General features: G+C 42.5%; 1 pseudogene; it reads left to right on the forward strand.

The window, feature by feature from the left end:
* The first annotated feature begins 4,313 nt into the window (after positions 1-4,313).
* The window catches only part of LOC110525103, a 54,033-nt pseudogene continuing 40,393 nt past the window's right edge, over positions 4,314-17,953 (forward strand).

Genomic DNA, 17,953 nt, shown 5'->3' on the forward strand with positions numbered 1-17,953 from the left:
TGACCTGGCCTCCACAATCCCCCGACCTCAACCAAATTGAGATGTTTTTTTGATGAGTCGGACCGCAGAGTGAAGGAAAAAGGCAGCCAACAAGTGCTCAGCATATGTGGGAACTCCTTCAAGACTGTTGGAAAAGCATTCCAGGTGAAGCTGGTTGAGAGAACGACAAGAGTGGACAAAGATCTCATCAAGGCAAAGGATGGCTACTTGAAGAATCTCAAATATAAAATATATTTTGACATGTTTAACACTTTTTTGATTATTACATGATTCCAAATGTGTTATTTCATAGTGTTGATGTCTTCACTATTATTCTACAATGTAGAAAATATTAAGAATAAAGAAAAACCCTTGAATGAGCAGGTGTGTCCAAACATTTGTGTAGATATATATTTTTTTAACCTTTATTTAACTAGGCAAGTCAGTTAAGAACAAATTCTTATTTTCAATGACGGCCTAGGAACAGTGGGTTAACTGCCTGTTCAGCGGCAGAACGACGATACAGTGGGGCAAAAAAGTATTTAGTCAGCCACCAATTGTGAAAGTTCTCCCACTTAAAAAGATGAGAGAGGCCTGTAATTTTCATCATAGGTACACTTCAACTATGACAGACAAAATGAGAAAAAAAATCCAGAAAATCACATTGTAGGATTTTTTATGAATTTATTTGCAAATTATGGTGGAAAATAAGTATTTGGTCACCTACAAACAAGAAAGATTTCTGGCTCTCACAGACCTGTAACTTCTTCTTTAAGAGGCTCCTCTGTCCTCCACTCGTTACCTGTATTAATGGCACTTGTTTGAACTTGTTATCAGTATAAAAGACACCTGTCCACAACCTCAAACAGTCACACTCCAAACTCCACTATGGCCAAGACCAAAGAGCTGTCAAAGGACACCAGAAACAACATTTTAGACCTGCACCAGGCTGGGAAGACTGAATCTGCAATAGGTAAGCAGCTTGGTTTGAAGAAATCAACTGTGGGAGCAATTATTAGGAAATGGAAGACATACAAGACCACTGATAATCTCCCTCGATCTGGGGCTCCACGCAAGATCTCACCCCGTGGGGTCAAAATGATCACAAGAACGGTGAGCAAAAATCCCAGAACCACACGGGGGGACCTAGTGAATGACCTGCAGAGAGCTATGACCAAAGTAACAAAGCCTTCCATCAGTAACACACTACGCCGCCAGGGACTCAAATCCTGCAGTGCCAAACGTGTCCCCCTGCTTAAGCCAGTACATGTCCAGGCCCGTCTGAAGTTTGCTAGAGAGCATTTGGATGATCCAGAAGAAGATTGGGAATGTCATATGGTCAGATGAAACCAAAATATAACTTTTTGGTAAAAACTCAACTCGTCGTGTGTGGAGGACAAATAATGCTGAGTTGCATCCAAAGAACACCATACCTACTGTGAAGCATGGGCGTGTAAACATCATGCTTTGGGGCTGTTTTTCTGCAAAGGGACCAGGACAACTGATCCGTGTAAAGGAAAGAAAAAATGGGGCCATGTATCGTGAGATTTTGAGTGAAAACCTCCCTCCATCAGCAAGGGCATTGAAGATGAAACGTGGCTGGGTCTTTCAGCATGACAATGATCCCAAACACACCGCCCGGGCAATGAAGGAGTGGCTTCGTAAGAAGCATTTCAAGGTCCTGGAGTGGCCTAGCCAGTCTCCAGATCTCAACCCCATAGAAAATCTTTGGAGGGAGTTGAAAGTCTGTGTTGCCCAGCAACAGCCCCAAAACATCACTGCTCTAGAGGAGATCTGCATGGAGGAATGGGCCAAAATACCAGCAACAGTGTGTGAAAACCTTGTGAAGACTTACAGAAAACGTTTGACCTCTGTCATTGCCAACAAAGGGTATATAACAAAGTATTGAGATAAACCATAATTTGCAAATAAATCCATAAAAAATTCTACAATGTTTTTTCTCATTTTGTGTTGTTTAAGTGTTCCCTTTATTTTTTTGAGCAGTGTATATACATTAAAGAAATATTACAGTCGTATTTTACATATAGAATTGCCATCTCTTTCAATGAACAGACTGCGCAAACGTGTAAAAACCCAAAATAAATACAAATAATAAAACAAAAAACACACAGTGTGGTCTATTCAGGAATCAAGTTACAGTGATTTACTATAAAGAACAAGTGCTTGTTTGGATTTAACCCCAAAAAATATTTCATTGTTTTTATTTCCAAGATTTCATCATGGCAAAATATTTCATTCACAACATGTATTTCCACCCTTTTTTTCATTTACCCCCTGTTTTTTGTCTTAATAGACAAGGTAAAGTTTTTATAATCATTCTTAGAAATTGGTTCAAATTTTTACAAATTAGATGCGCTGAAATGAAAGCTCCTCCCGAAAATGATAATATTGATTGTTATGTATAAACTTGCAAACAATGGAAAACATTTAGCGACACTCGCAATAACGGGCTCCCCGTTATTTAAAAAAAATCTGCTAAATATGTGTATTTGACCAATACGATTTGATGTTTAGACAGGTGTAATCTAGTGTGATCCAAGTGTGTTGATTTTTATTCTGAGGGTATCCTGCTATTCACACTTGTTGAGTAAGTAATTGAGGCAGTCTAGGCTGTTCAGGTGAGTGCTGGTTGCAGCCCTGTTCAAACCCTTTTTTGTTCATGTGTTCATATATGTAAATATACAGTACCCTGTGTATTTATGGAAATGAGGAACATATAATCTTTTTTTTTTTACACTAAATATATTTCAAAAATATACCTGATACAATAAGAAAATGTATATATGATTTCATTCTAAGAATAAAATGTAAAATTTGACAATACATTTTATACACGGATTAAAAAGTTTGGAGTATCTTTGTCGATCTTCCGACTGTTGCATTTATTAGAATAGTTTTTAAACAATTAGCTTTTTGGTCTTAATTTAAGGTTTGTGTTAGGCATACGGTTAGGAGTGGGGTTAAGGTTAGTGTTAGGTTTAAAATACAATTTTAAGATGAGAAATTGAAGATATAGGCAGGGTTTACTTTGTGGCTGCGGTAACTTTTGATGACCCCTACAGTAGGGTACTGCACCATTGAGATTTGAGGCCCTGTCAAACGTGCTTCAGAACAGAAAGGACAGAACATAACATTGGGAAAGAGGGGAGGAGTGAACAAAGAATTACAGAGTTAGTGAGAGGAGAATAGAGGAGTGAGGGGCTGGAGGTGAAAGGGAGGGAGTTTGTGTCATGATTTAGGGATACAGGGATGATTGTGTGTAAGGGATATGAGGATGACATGGCCAGAATTCCATCATTGGCTTTGAAGCTCTATGGGCAATGCTCCATTCCTGAGAGTCAGCACAGTGTTTATTTAATTGGAGTGTCCTTCTGTCATTACTGCAGGGTCATCGTCCCTTCAGACAGATGTTACAGTAACTAATGAGAAGCTGGGCTCTCTTTATGAGGTTAAAGTTGACCCTACCCCCCTTCTCTCCTTATCCTTTACCCCCTCCATCCTGCCTAACCAAACCCTCCTCAGAGCACAAAGGGTCAACTTTAATCTGCTGTGTGTGTGTCTGTGTGTGTGTGAGAGAGGACAGGTCTCAGCTGTACCACTGATTTTGAATCACCTTGACCTGCTCCTTGGACTTCTTTAGGGAGAAAAAAAATGTGTGTACACATAACTTTTGGCTCCCTCTCCGAATGGGCTCCTTTTCATTTCTTCAAACGTGTCCAAATGGCCAACTGCCAATGAAGCTGTTCTTTTCACTCAGCCCTATACTTTGGCAGGCAATAGTCCAACTCACCTCTCACTTCACCTGGAAGCTCTATGCTTTTTGGCATGGACATTCGTAATCAAGTAAAAGTTTCCCTGGCTTTGTCGAGGAAAACACATTTTCCAATGCATTTCTAATTCATCAATGGTTTCTGTATTGGGAGATTTGAAGAAATGTTGCAGGTAGGGGAATCTGAGATTGGTTTGTAATCCTCAGATTATCATTTTTGGGATTGAGGATAAAATCTTTGTCTGGCAAAACCTGCAGGGATTGAAGTGATTCAGTCTATGCCTAACCTATATGTTTTGATACACAACATTCTAATTGAGTTAGCTGTTAAACAACCAGGATGTTGTGCTCTTTTCTTTTATTCTGCACTTTGTTGGTGGTTAGAGAGCCAACACCCCAATGCCAGACCCCATGGATATCCCCTGTGGTTTTAACGTCACACACACACACACACATATACAACCTCCTAAAAGGCCCTTTGTTGCAACACACTGTATGACACTGCCCAATCCCTGAGTGAATTTACATGGGGGCTCGTATTCACAGTAAACCATGAGCAATGAAACAATGCCCGGCATTGATGCAACCACTGTTAATACTCCAAATACGTAACAGAAAACTTTTTAAAACATTTTTAAGAGTGTTTTATGTACATGATGAAGATTGTCCTTGTCTAAAGTCTGTCCCTTGGGTCTCTATCGCTGCAAGTCTGGAGCTAGAAGTGGGACGGTATTTGGGAGGCATGAGTGGTCAGATCAGTGTGGTGTTGGAGCCAAGCATCCCCTATTTCCTGCGGGTTGACTGGGCCGAAGACCTGGGTGCTGGTTTCACTCTCGCCCTCAGTGACGGCAGCTCGTCCTGGATCGGAGAAGGTAAGGGCTAGATGCGGCTTACACAAGCATGTATGTAGATGCGCACACACACACACACACATACACACAGACACACACACACATGGTAGAGGCCCGACTCCTTCACCATCCTCCAGACTGTGTTGTCACCAGGTGTGTTTGGGGTTCTCTTCATAAGGCTTCTTAAGTAGGCACCTGGCCCAACTATGTACCTCGACTCATAGCACTGTGACTGCAGGTCTGTTAGCCAGAGGGACAGCAGCAGGCTTGTTTCATCATCCATATTCACTCATATGGTGCAGCTTACAGGTGTATTACATTGATGAAGCCTTACAAGGCCTGTCTTTGTGTGTGTGTGTGTGCGTGTGCGTGTGTGTGTGCGTGCGTGCGTGCGTACACGAGAGTGTGTGTGTGTGTGTTGAGGGGTGTCCGAGTGAATGCCACACTGTGTCTTTCAACTAAGAAGTTACTTAGTGCACCATTTGTTTTGTATCATTTAGGAATGGCAACAAAGCACTGCTATGTTTGCTTTCATGTACACATGGAACATAGCTACTCTCTTCTCTGGCTGTCCATCTGGGAGATGACAGGCAGTAACGGCTTTGTAACAGATATGCACGTGCATGTGTGAGTGTGTGTGTGTTTGAACCTGTGTTAATTGGCACCCTGGCCCCTTGGAGAGCAGTTAATGATCTTCTCCTTGGGTTCCTTGCATGCTTTCCTTAAAGCTGGAATTCTTAATTGGTGAGACTGCCACGTCTGTTTGGGATGTTACAACAACAAAGAACATACTGAAAATATCGTAGCACGTGCGATAGGACAGCAGTGTACTGATTTTTAGATTCTTTTCACACTGCCGAATGCCCCTCTACATTGTTTTTATCAACAAAACAAAAACAATAGCAAAGGCGCTGGGGCAAACAGTGGTGCTGTTTCCCATAATGCACATTTTCCCCTAATCTTTAAGCCTCCTTTATGCATGCATTTAAAGTATGCATTGTCCTTCCAGTGAGACTTCGGTATAGTCACGTCAGCAATTTTATACAACTCCAGTCCTATTTACTGGCATCAATATCATTGACTGGCCAGTCCACACACCTACATGTAGGTAGCTAAGTAGAATCTCTGATTGAAAAGTGAGGATCAATGCCAGAAGAAACCTTGGGGACTAAAGTTGTGTCTTCTTGTTTTAACCCCTGCTTTGTACTCTTACAGTACTATAGGAGGAGATGACTGGGAAAGCCACAGAGTTGGGAGTGAAAAGGGAGAAATATGTGAAAGATCTTCATCAGGCACTGACCGGAGGAGGAGAAAGCAAAAGAGGAAGAGGAAGAGTGGCAGAAAAGGAGGAGTACCTGTTCCACCTCTCCTCTGACCATGGTTGTCTGTCGTATGACAAGAAGACCCAGAGAGGCGTTTTGGTAAGTGTCAGCCATGGCTACTATAGCATGACACCCCACACGACTCCTTCCCTTTCAGATGGAGATACAGGCTACATCCCAATGTTTATGCTAACATACCAGGTAGAATAGTAGCCTAATCCACTGCTTGTTTTTACTCATACAGATGTAGGATATGAATTTGATCACACTGTTGCAGGAGAACTTTCCTGCAATACAGGACATTTAAAACATATAGTTCATTTCAAGTTTAAAAAGTATTCTGTAGTTTGTAAATTCCACTTTGAATTTTCAGACTTGATTTTACCTTACGAAAAATGTATCCACCCCTACAAAAATGTCAATTTTTTTATAATTCACATTTCTTGTTGCTGCAGATTTATTTTCCTGCTGTAGCAAACTGGTCCAAATTAAGATCCTACATCTGTACTACTCCTGGACCAATGGAGAGTTTCCATCGAACATTCTTTTTAGTCAAGGACTTGAAAGTCGTCTTAATCTGGGCCTGTGAACATGTCCCCAAATGTAAACGGTTACTAGGCCTAATGGCTCTCATTGCAAGATCCTCTAGTCTTCTGGTTTCCCATAGGGTTTTCTTATGTGCGGCTCAATTTGTTTGACCACACACTTCATTTCCCATGATGCCCCAAGGACGTAGGTCACTAGCCACACACAAAAAATACACAGGAAGTCACTAAGAGGGTTTACAAGGGGCTGTTTAAAGATAAGATGTATTGTTTCTCCACAATCCAGGATAAAGAAGGTTGTGTTCCCTTGAGGGCCACTTGAGGAGAAACCAAGATAACAATCTGGCAATTTATTACCCATCTTATCAGAACAGAATGGCTTAGTCCCTGTGTGTAAATCATGCATAGAAATCAATGGGGGATTTGTGAGAACATTCTTAGTCTTTGCACAGATCTCAAGGTAGGATTTGGTCCATATTGTCCTGTGAGTGGGTGTTTAAAGCCCTGGGGGCCAGGTCACTGGGCATCCTGGGACCCCTGTCCTGGTAGATAGAGGGAGGGCTGGAGGGTAAGAAGCTCTGTTAGCAGGGGCCATAAATAACCTGTTTATGAACTAGGGCCGGCTCCATCTAAGACGATGTGAGACAAAAGGTCAGTTACAGAGGACTAATACAAACTGTGTGTGTGTGTGTGTGTGTGTGTGTGTGTGTGTGTGTGTGTGTGTGTGTGTGGTAGGCCTTTGTTGAGGATTCCTGGGGTCTGTTTGCATTAAACTTTAACAACTTAGCTGGCTTATCACCTGCTTCTTTTCTTAGCTCTTTTTTCTCTCTCTCTTTCTTTTTCAACACACACAGAAGTTGAAAGTATAACATGTCTTCTTAGCAAGATAATTGTAGGGTACAAAAGTGACTAAGATGAGGCAAGTTTCCTTCGGGAGCACAAGAAAGGAGAAGAAAGAGTACAAAACAGATGTTGAACTTAACCTGACATTAATATCTGATGCACATGACCCCTAGAAGTTGTAATGATACACTATATATAATATAAGGTTTTGCTGTTAAACTGCTCTTAAGCAGGTGTTTTAGATGAGTTACTCTGACATCAAACTCCTAACGGTGCATTTTATAGCCTCACCATTGCTGGTGGAAAAGATCAAGCTTTTAAATCGACTTGAAGATTGTGTATTAGCAAACATTGCTAATGTATTAGCATTAGCAATGTTTTTAATACTGTTATTATGGTAGTTCATGACACAGTATGCTCTTGATATTGATATTGCTGGAGTTAAGTCACTGTTGGTAATATTAACTAACGTTTTTTCCGAGTGAGAGAGGGAGAGGGAGAGGGAGAGAGAGAGTGTCTCTTGCCAGGTGGTTAACAGTCTACACCTGTTGCTTCAGAGTCTGAGGTAGCATTGTGGCACTAGCTGATATTCCTCATTTTTGCTTGAATGTCCACAGCAGCTTGCCCAATCATTATGTCAACACAGCGTCCCTTCACACTAGTGATTGTATGATATAGCTATGTAAAGTCGGAGTGTTTGCAAAAGAAACGACCTGGGTGCTATTGCTATCACATTCACTATGCTCGTAAACTCTGATCTTGGATCAGGAACACTGATCACACAATCTATTAATCTATAGGCGCACACACCCAGTCTCTGCTGAATAGGGGACTATCTCTGTAAAATGTGTAACTTTTTATATTGCCTGTAAACAGTACTCAGTAGTGTGGTCTAGTTGACAGTGACAGATAGCTGTAAAGAGTGGTGAATCACGCTTCACCATCTGGCAGTCCGACGGACGAATCTGAGGTTGGCATATGCCAAGAGAACACTAGCTGCCCGAATGCATAGGGACTGTAAGGTTGTAAGTTTGTAAGGTTTGGCGGAGGATGAGCCTGGGGCTGTTTTTCATGGTTTAGGCTACCCTTTAGTTCCAGTGAAGGGAAATCTTAATGGGATGAATTGGAACGCCGATTGCGAGCCAGGCCTAATCACCCAACATCATTGCCCGACCGCACTAATGCTCTTGTGGCTGAATGGAAGTAAGTCCCCGCAACAATGTTCCAACATCTAGTGGAAAGCCTTCCCAGAAGGCCAACTCCATATTAATGCCCATGATTTTGATGATCAGGTACATACTTTTGGTCATATAGTTTATGAGTGCAGATTATACTGACAAACTACATGCTTCGTTGAATTTTAGATGTCAGTGGATTATCACATAGGGTAGAAGGGATGATGACTGACTCTCAGTCAGCTGGGACTTCTGTGGCAATGACGCTAACTTTGTGGGTGGCCTCATTTCAACAGACACCAACTCATGGTTTGTAGCATACTGTATAGCCTAGGACGACCTTGTCTGGGATTTTTTATTTTACTAGGCAAGTAAAATAAAATAAAATAATAAGAACAAATTCTTATTTTCAATGAAGGCCTAGGAACAGTGGGTTAACTGCCTGTTATGGGGCAGAATGACAGATTTGTACCTTGTCAGCTCGGGGATTCGAACTTGCAACCTTTCGCTTACTAGTCCAATGCTCTAACCACTAGGCTACCCTGCCGCCCAAGGAATTGTCTATACCTTGTCTGGGATTCCCTTCCTGCTTAAAAACACCTATAGGACAGTTCCAGTTCTGGGGTAGTTTCCTGAAGGTGCTTTTTCTGAAGCACATTGATTAGTGATTTAGGTATTTTGTTTAGTTTCCTACTCTCCTTCTTAAGCATTGTCACCCGTTGCTTGCATTGATTTCAAGCATAGTTACACATACTGTGAATGCGTTCATATGCATATTGATTTGTTGGGCTTCAGTAAAGAAGCCCTGTGTACTATGGTATGTTGGACTATACTCTTGTAGAGCCTCCCTATGTTATGAATCACTCTTTACCCTTCTACACAATGCACTAGCCACTGTATGCTTTTTCCCCATTCGCACAAACTGCCATGCCTGGGGGAAAATAGCACCCCCATGTTCAGTATATGGCACATACTCCACACTACGTTCCCTCATGACAGGCCTGCCTGAGTTGTCACCATTCCACACAGACCACAGGCTGATGTTGTTGGCTAGCCTAGCTGAGGGGGGAACACCCTGACTGTCACTGCTCCTCTTATTCCCAGAGGACAGGGCAGGTCCAGGAGCATCCAGTCCCAGGGAATTCCCAGAGGCTTCCTATGGAGGCTCTCCAATATTTTGAGGTTTTGCGTGTTGAGTCACTTCTCTCATACCCTCTCATACCCATTGAAAGATGGCGCCGGAAGAAATGGCAGCAGTTTTACGGGCACCCAACCAATTGTGCTATTATGTGGGGGGGTTTTCGCGTTATTTGTTACTTATTTTGTACATAATGTTTCTGCCACTATCTTACGGCAAAAAAAGAGCTTCTGGATATCAGGACAGCGATCACTCACCTCGGATAAGACGAAGATTTTTTCTTCAACAAGCAGGACGCACAAGACATTCTCCTAACACCCGACAAGGCCAACATCCCAGTTATCTGCAAGAGGAAGAGATGCAGGTACAGAGGACACAGAGTGGGATGCCTCGAGAGGATCTGCAGAAAACGAGTGGAAAAGCTGCTGTTACCGTCAATATTACTCGCCAACGTGCAATCATTGGACAATAAATTAGACAAGGTACAATCACGAATATCCAACCAACTGGTCATCAAAAACTGTAATATCCGATGTTTCACGGAATCGTGGCTGAATGACAACATGGATATTCAGCTTGCGGGATATTCGCAGCACCGGCAAGACGAGGGAGGGCAGTCTGTGCATATTTGTAAACAACAGCTGCTGCACGAAATCCAAGGAAGTCTCTAGATTTTTCTCTCCTGAAGTAGAGTATATTGTGATAAATTGCAGGCCACACTACTTGCCTAGTGAGTTTTCAGTTATACTTTTCGTGGCTATGTATTTACCACCACAGACAGATGCTGGCACTAAGACTGCACTCAGTCAGCTGTATAAGGAAATAAGCAAACAGGAAACCATTCACCCAGAGGTGGTGCTCCTAGTGGCCAGATACTTTTATGCAGGGAAACTTAAATCAGTTCTCCCAAATGTTAAATGTGCAACAAGAGTGGAAAAAATTCTAGATCACATGTACTCCACACAGAGACGCAAACAAATCTCTCCTTCGCCCTCTATTTGGTAAATCCGACCACAACTCTATCCTCCTGATTCCTGCTTACAAGCAGCAATTAATGCAGGAATCACCAGTGACTCGGTCTATAAAAAAGTCGTCAGATGAAGCAGATGCTAAACTACAGGACTGTTTTGCTATCACAGACTGGAACATGTTCCGGGATTCTTCCGATGGCATTGAGGAGTTCACCACATCAGTCACTGGCTTTATCAATAAGTACATCGAGGACGTCATCCCCATAGTGACTGTACGTACACACCCCAACCAGAAACCATGGATTACAGGCAACATTCGCACTGAGCTAAAGGGTAGAGCTGCAGCTTTCAAGGTGCACGATTCTAACCCCGAAGCTTATAAGAAATCCTGCTATGACCTGCGACAAACCATCAAACAGGCAAAGTGTGAATAAAGGGCTAAGATTGAACTATACTACACCGGCTCTGACGCTCGTCTTATGTGGCAGGGCTTGCAAACTATTACAGACTACAAAGGGAAGCACAGCCGCGAGCTGCCCAGTGACACGGCGGATTACCAGGATGTGTGCTCCGGGCTTGTGCTGACCAACTGGCAGGTGTCTTCACTGACATTTTCAACATGTCCCTGATTGAGTCTGTAATACCAACATGTTTCAAGCAGATCACCATAGTCCCTATGCCCAAGAACACAAAGGCAACCTGCCTAAATGTCTACAGACCCGTAGCACTCACATCCGTAGCCATGAAGTGCTTTGAAAGGCTGGTAATGGCTCACATTAACACCATTATCCCAGAACCCTAGACCCATTCCAATTTGCATACCGCCCAAACAGATTCACAGATGATGCAATCTCTATTGCACTCCACACTGCCCTTTCACACCTGGACTAAAGGAACACCTATGTGAGAATGCTATTCATTGATTACAGCTCAGCGTTCAACACCATAGTACCCTCAAAGCTCATCACTAAGCTAAGGATCTTGGAACTAAACATCTCCCTCTGCAATTGGATCCTGGACTTCCTGATGGGCCGCCCCCAGCTGGTGAGGGTAGGTAGGAACACGCTGATCCTCAACACTGGAGCCCCCCAGAGGTGCGTGCTCAGTTCCCTCCTGTACTTCCTGTTCACCCACGACTGCATGGCCAGGAACGACTCCAACACCATCATTCAATTTGCAGACGACACAACAGTGGTAGTCCTGATCACCGACAATGACGAGACAGCCTAAAGGGAGGAGGTCAGAGACATGGCCGGGTGGTGCCAGAATAACAACCTATCCCTCAACGTAACCAAGACTACGGAGATGATTCTGGACAACAGGAAAAGGAGGACCGAACACGCCCCCATTCTCTTCGACGGTGCTGTAGTGGAGCAGGTTGAGAGCTTCAAATTCCTTGGTGTCCACATTACCAACAAACTAGAATGGTCCAAACACACCAAGACAGTCGTGAAGAGGGCATGACAAAGCCTATTCCCCTCAGGAAACTAAAAAGATTTGGCATGGGTCCTGAGATCCTCAAAAGGTTCTACAGCTGCAATATCGAGAGCATCCTGATTGGTTGCATCACTGCCTGGTACGGCAATTGCTTGGCCTCCGACCGCAAGGCACTTAAGAGGGTTGTGCGTACGGCCCAGTTCATCACTGGGGCTAAGCTGCCTGCCATCCAGGACCTCTACACCAGGCGGTGTCAGAGGAAGGCCCTGAAAATTGTCAAAGACCCCAGCCAACCCAATCATAGACTGTTCTCTCTACTACCGCATGGCAAGCGGTACCGGAATGCCAAGTCTAGGACAAAAAGGCTTTTCAACAGTTTTTACCCCCAAGCCATAAGACCCCTGAACAGGTAATCAAATGGCTACCCTGACTATCTGCATTGTGTGCCCAAACTCAATTTGTTGCTGCTGATACTCTCTGTTTATCATATATGCATAGTCACTTTAACCATATCTACATGTACATGCTACCTCAATCAGCCCGACTAACCAGTGTCTGTATGTAGCCTCACTACTCTTATAGCCTCGCTACTGTATATAGCCTCGCTACTGTATACAGCCTCGCTACTGTATACAGCCTCGCTACTGTATATAGCCTCGCTACTGTATATAGCCTCGCTACTGTATATAGCCTCGCTACTGTATACAGCCTCGCTACTGTATATAGCCTCGCTACAGTATATAGTCTCGCTACTGTATATAGCCTCGCTACTGTACATAAGCCTCGCTACTGTATATAGCCTCGCTACTGTATATAGCCTCGCTACAGTATATAGCCTCGCTACTGTATATAGCCTCGCTACTGTATATAGCCTCGCTACTGTATTCAGCCTCGCTACTGTATATAGCCTCGCTACAGTATATAGCCTCGCTACTGTATATAGCCTCGCTACTGTATATAGCCTCGCTACAGTATATAGCCTCGCTACTGTATATAGCCTCGCTACTGTATATAGCCTCGCTACTGTATTCAGCCTCACTACTGTATTCAGCCTCACTACTGTATTCAGCCTCACTACTGTATTCAGCCTCACTACTGTATTCAGCCTCACTACTGTATTCAGCCTCACTACTGTATTCAGCCTCACTACTGTATTCAGCCTCGCCGCTGTTATTTGTTTGTCTTTAGACTGTTTCTTTTATGTCTTTACTTACCTATTGTTCACCAAATACCTTTGTTGCACTATTGGTTAGAGCCTGTAAGTAAGCATTTCACTGTAAGGTGAAAAATATACAAATTCATCATGATACAACTATTTTTGAGAACAGAGAGGATGTGGCAGTTCGTCACAAAAAAACTATGTTTAACAGAACTGTAAAAAAAAAAAGATAAAATAGTATTTAAGGACCGTAACCTGTTGTATTCGGCGCACGTGACAAATACATTTTGATTTGACCCATGACTTGTGGCAAGGGCATTCTTGCAGCCGCTCACTTGCCCAGAGCCATATATTTAGATGAATACCTACAGTACACTGCACTTGACACATGTTCAGGTTCTCTTGTTTGGATCTTCAGTTGATTCATTGATGCTCCTCTGTGAAAGTATTACTTGAACGAATTGAGATGTGCTAGTTCGGTGTTGAGGTGAAGTTGGATACTATCAGGATATTGTCAGCAACATCATCTGTCAGGGGTTCTAGAGAACTAACAGGCTGGGGGATAACTGCTTTACCATGTCAGACAAATCCTTTTTTTATATATATACAGTACCAGTCAAAAGTTTGGACACACCTACTCATTCAAGGGTTTTTCTTTATTTTGACCATTTTCTACATTGTAGAATAATAGTGAAGACATCAAAACTATGAAATAACACATGTGGAATCATGTAGTAATCAAGAAAGTGTTAAACAAATCAAATAATATTTTATATTTGCGATTCTTCAAAGTAGCCACCCTTTGCCTTGATGACAGCTTTGCACGCTCTTGGCGTTCTCTCAACCTTTGGTCTGAGAGAGAGGACAAACATAATGTTTTTGCGGATTATGATGCTTCCTATTGGATTTCTATGGACTAGGAAAGTTCCCTGTCCTTTTCTTTGTGCTACATTAACTCACATTAAATATTGTACTTATCCATATTATGACTAGAATATACAGGGCCTTTCTCACTGTGTTTCCAGTATCCATGCTATTGTACTACTGTAGGGTGTCTAAAGGTCCATATCATGTCCAACCCATTCTATACCAATAATACCACTGTCTCATCTAGCTGTCTCTACTGGGCGTGGAGCTGCTCCAACGCCTGCTTCTGTGTCAGAAAAGAGGAAGAACAGCGAAGGAAACTAAAGAAAACAGTGTGATTGAAATCAAAATGAATTGTCCCCACCCACCCAGCCCAAAACCAAACACGTCTGTGAATACCACAGATACGTCATTGTTGGCAAACAGTCATATAGTGGTGCCCTTGTCTAGGGTGCTGTGGCTTTTGTTAGGCAGAATGCATTGATAGATACGCAGGGCGACTTGACTGTTGAGCTTGCCAACCGAAACAGACAAGCTCTGATACAGGTAACACTGCAAGGAAAATGTCTAGATGTCTGTTTTACTTAAAGAACTGCAGATAATGTCTTACTAAGAACATGTTCAGTGATGGGCAGAACAAGTAGTGGTGAAATCCAGAATCATTTCAGTCCTAATCCAGACCCCTCTCGGATACAATAGTATCCTCTCCAAGAAATAATGTTGTCCCGTTTTGTGCTTTCATTTTCACAGTTTTGTGTAGTGGTGCAATGACGCTAATTTGTGTTTGGATAAATTGCTAAACCAACAAAAGCAGACAGGGAGCAGAGTGACTGAAAAGTAGGACAATTAATACAACTCAAATTGTGTATTTGGTTGCAAATTACAAAGAAATTGAGACGGCCAGTTCTGTATGACAATTGGAAGAAAGCTGAAAATGAAGATTCTCCAGACCACAATGGAGGATACAATTTAGGACTAATCCATGTGGTCTGTCTGGGTGTCCATCATTCATCTTTTTGTCTGTTTGCACAAGTTGCACTTACAGATATTTGTTAAAGAACTGCAGTCATTTTGACATGCAGATTTCTCCCACAATCTTGCTGGAGTCTTTCTGGTACAATCAGAAATGTGACCCAATAGTGTCACCGTGTTCCATGGCACACACTAAACTGTTTAGAAAGCCTCAAATTATCAGTCTTTATCAGGGCATTGCCGCCTCTCACTTCCGTCTCATTATCTTCCCCACAGCCTCTGCAAGGTGGATCTGCTGCTGACAGGGCAAGCTTTCCGCTAGTTGCCCACGCTTCCCATAATAAAGACCCCCTCCCACCCCAAAACACACACACAGTGCTATACAATCACACACACACACACACGTATGCACACACACACACACACACACGTATGCACACACACACACACACACACACACACACACACACACACACACACACACACACACACACACATCATTGTTTTCCAGAGATACATGCCATTTTTAGCTAGGAAAGGGGTATATGGCTATGATTAATGGTTGCGTGGGCTCCAGTAGTAGTCCTGTCTGTTGTAATAATGTGTACTGTCTACTAAGTCCTGTCTGTTGTAATAATATATACTGTCTATTAAGTCCTGTCTGTTGTAATAATATATACTGTCTATTCAGTCCTGTCTGTTGTAATAATGTGTACTCTCTACTAAATCATGTCTGTTGTAATAATATATACTGTCTATTAAGTCCTGTCTGTTGTAATAATATATACTGTCTATTAAGTCCTGTCTGTTGTAATAATATATACTGTCTATTCAGTCCTGTCTGTTGTAATAATGTGTACTCTCTACTAAATCATGTCTGTTGTAGTAATATATACTCTCTACTAAATCCTGTCTGTTGTAATGTGTACTGTCTACTAAGTCCTGTCTGTTGTAATAATATATACTGTCTATTAAGTCCTGTCTGTTGTAATAATATGTACTGTCTATTAAGTCCTGTCTGTTGTAATAATATATACTGTCTATTAAGTCCTGTCTGTTGTAATAATATATACTGTCTATTCAGTCTTGTCTGTTGTAATAATATATACTGTCTATTAAGTCCTGTCTGTTGTAATAATATTTCCCACTTGGGAAATGATGTAAATATATCACTAGCCACTTTAAACAATGCTACCTTATATAATGTTACTTACCCTACATTATTCATCTCATATGCATACGTATATACTGTACTCTATATCATCGACTGTATTCTTATGTAATACATGTATCACTAGCCACTTTAACTATGCCACTTTGTTTACATACTCATCTCATATGTATATACTGTACTCGATACCATCTACTGTATCTTGCCTATGCTGCTCTGTACCATCACTCATTCATATATCCTTATGTACATATTCTTTATCCCCTTACACTGTGTACAAGACAGTAGTTTTGGAATTGTTAGTTAGATTACTTGTTATTACTGCATTGTCGGAACTAGAAGCACAAGCATTTCGCTACACTCGCATTAACATCTGCTAACCATGTGTATGTGACAAATAAAATTGTATTTTATTTGATTTGATACTGTCTATTCAGTCCTGTCTGTTGTAATAATATATACTGTCTATTCAGTCCTGTCTGTTGTAATAATGTGTACTCTCTACTAAATCATGTCTGTTGTAGTAATATATACTCTCTACTAAATCCTGTCTGTTGTAATGTGTACTGTATATTAAGCAATTAATGGGGTTTCACCTTGCGTACTCTGCAACAGGGTCATTTTCCTTAAAGTTTCTTATATCACAGTATGGATGAAATTGCTTAACTTTTTGGAAAACCAAAGGATGTCTAGATTATCAAGTAGACTTTGCCTTTTTGAATGAGTTCATTGTGTCCCTGCTCCCAGTGTAACCAGGGTGACTTCAGGACATTCACTTGGGAGTTGGATGCTCCCAGTGTAACCAGGGTGACTTCAGGACATTCACTTGGGAGTTGGATGCTCCCAGTGTAACCAGGGTGACTTCAGGACATTCACTTGGGAGTTGGATGCTCCCAGTGTGACCAGGGTGACTTCAGGACATTCACTTGGGAGTTGGATGCTCCCAGTGTGACCAGGGTGACTTCAGGACATTCACTTGGGAGTTGGATGCTCCCAGTGTAACCAGGGTGACTTCAGGACATTCACTTGGGAGTTGGATGCTCCCAGTGTAACCAGGGTGACTTCAGGACATTCACTTGGGAGTTGGATGCTCCCAGTGTAACCAGGGCGACTTCAGGACATTCACTTGGGAGTTGGATGCTCCCAGTGTAATCAGGGTGACTTCAGGACATTCACTTGGGAGTTGGATGCTCCCAGCGTAACCAGGGTGACTTCAGGACATTCACTTGGGAGTTGGATGCTCCCAGTGTAACCAGGGTGACTTCAGGACATTCACTTGGGAGTTGGATGCTCCCAGTGTAACCAGGGTGACTTCAGGACATTCACTTGGGAGTTGGATGCTCCCAGTGTAACCAGGGTGACTTCAGGACATTCACTTGGGAGTTGGATGCTCCCAGTGTAACCAGGGCGACTTCAGGACATTCACTTGGGAGTTGAATGCTCCCAGTGTAACCAGGGTGACTTCAGGACATTCACTTGGGAGTTGGATGCTCCCAGTGTAACCAGGGTGACTTCAGGACATTCACTTGGGAGTTGGATGCTCCCAGTGTAACCAGGGTGACTTCAGGACATTCACTTGGGAGTTGGGTGACCCCATAAGGAATGCCTTGTTCCTCTCTATGCCCACTATGTGTTTCCATTTTCACTCATTATCCCTTTGTTCTCCAGTCCTACATTCCACCTCCCCTCCCTGCTGCTGACCTTCTGTTCTGGGCACTGACTGTCTGGACTAG

Source organism: Oncorhynchus mykiss, chromosome 6 (assembly GCF_013265735.2).
Source record: "Oncorhynchus mykiss isolate Arlee chromosome 6, USDA_OmykA_1.1, whole genome shotgun sequence".
Classification (NCBI taxonomy): Eukaryota; Metazoa; Chordata; class Actinopteri; order Salmoniformes; family Salmonidae; genus Oncorhynchus; species Oncorhynchus mykiss.